The sequence below is a fragment of the Sinocyclocheilus grahami genome, unplaced genomic scaffold, assembly GCF_001515645.1.
Source record: "Sinocyclocheilus grahami isolate Dianchi unplaced genomic scaffold, SAMN03320097.WGS_v1.1 scaffold2272.1, whole genome shotgun sequence".
Taxonomy (NCBI): Eukaryota; Metazoa; Chordata; class Actinopteri; order Cypriniformes; family Cyprinidae; genus Sinocyclocheilus; species Sinocyclocheilus grahami.
The window spans coordinates 36,363-36,956 of record NW_015507451.1 but is presented as its reverse complement, the minus strand read 5'-3'; positions in this window follow the sequence as shown (position 1 = coordinate 36,956).

Sequence of the window (594 nt, the reverse complement as noted above, 5' to 3'; positions counted from 1 at the left end):
AGAATAAACAAATATAAAAGGAAGAATGTAAAACAACACAAATGCATGGTTGCTCTCTAGAAGCAACATACACACAGGTGCCATTTGAGGATCCTTAGATCCTTCAGATAGGTGATATTACTTATTTTCGTCCACCTGATACAATAAAATCTTATTTACAGCATAACATTTTTTGTACTTTATGAGAATAAAGTTGGTTATAATAGAGATTCAACATTTAAATTTGCTGTCATTATAAATAAACACCAGTATCTCTTACTTTCTTTATATTTAATTATTAACAGATCTGTTGCTTTAACACTACTGTTTCAGAAAGACCTTTGCAATTACTTTCCAAACTATACAATAAATTAATCGCCAATTAAAGGTTCTTGAAAATAGGACAGCTATGTTTTTAAATGCAATTTATATGTCTTGCTGTAAGTTACAATAAAAACAACTAATCAATATACAGTTTGTGTAACCCTAAAATAAAACCAAAATTACAGAAATTTGCTAAAAATGAACTAATTAACATCTTTAACCAAACAAACGTATATAAGGAAATATAACACCACAGGAAAAATACATTTGAGTGGGGGAAAAAAGTATATA